The following is a 1264-nucleotide window of genomic DNA, read 5'->3' as shown; positions in this document are numbered from 1 at the left end:
TTACTGATTTATACCAACCCGAAAAAATTCTAAGTGTCAGTGGTTACTGATTTATACCACCCGAAAATATTCTAAGTGTCAGTGGTTACTGATTTATACCAACCCGAAAAAATTCTAAGTGTCAGTGGTTACTGATTTATACCAAGTCGAAAAAATTCTAAGTGTCAGTGGTTACTGATTTATACCACCCGAAAATATTCTAAGTGTCAGTGGTTACTGATTTATACCAACTCGAAAAATTCTAAGTGTCAGTGGTTACTGATTTATACCGACCGAAAAAATTCTAAGTGTCAGTGGTTACTGATTTATACCAACTCGAAAATATTCTAAGTGTCGGTGGTTACTGATTTATACCAACCCCGAAAAAATTCTAAGTGTCAGTGGTTACTGATTTATACCAACTCGAAAAAATTCTAAGTGTCGGTGGTTACTGATTTATACCAACTCGAAAATATTCTAAGTGTCGGTGGTTACTGATTTATACCTACCCGAAAATATTCTAAGTGTCAGTGGTTACTGATTTATACCAAGTCGAAAATATTCTAAGTGTCAGTGGTTACTGATTTATACCAACTCGAAAAAATTCTAAGTGTCAGTGGTTACTGATTTATACCAACTCGAAAATATTCTAAGTGTCGGTGGTTACTGATTTATACCAACCCGAAAATATTCTAAGTGTCAGTGGTTACTGATTTATACCAACTCGAAAAAATTCTAAGTGTCGGTGGTTACTGATTTATACCAACTCGAAAATATTCTAAGTGTCGGTGGTTACTGATTTATACCAACCCGAAAATATTCTAAGTGTCAGTGGTTACTGATTTATACCAAGTCGAAAATATTCTAAGTGTCAGTGGTTACTGATTTATACCAACTCGAAAATATTCTAAGTGTCGGTGGTTACTGATTTATACCAACCCGAAAATATTCTAAGTGTCAGTGGTTACTGATTTATACCAACTCGAAAAAATTCTAAGTGTCAGTGGTTACTGATTTATACCAACTCGAAAATATTCTAAGTGTCGGTGGTTACTGATTTATACCAACCCGAAAATATTCTAAGTGTCAGTGGTTACTGATTTGTACCGACCCGAAAAAATTCTAAGTGTCAGTGGTTACTGATTTATACCAACCCGAAAATATTCTAAGTGTCGGTGGTTACTGATTTATACCAACCCGAAAATATTCTAAGTGTCAGTGGTTACTGATTTATACCAACTCGAAAAAATTCTAAGTGTCAGTGGTTACTGATTTATACCAACTC

Source organism: Chiloscyllium punctatum, unplaced genomic scaffold (assembly GCF_047496795.1).
Source record: "Chiloscyllium punctatum isolate Juve2018m unplaced genomic scaffold, sChiPun1.3 scaffold_582, whole genome shotgun sequence".
Classification (NCBI taxonomy): domain Eukaryota; kingdom Metazoa; phylum Chordata; class Chondrichthyes; order Orectolobiformes; family Hemiscylliidae; genus Chiloscyllium; species Chiloscyllium punctatum.
This window is presented reverse-complemented; position numbering follows the sequence as displayed.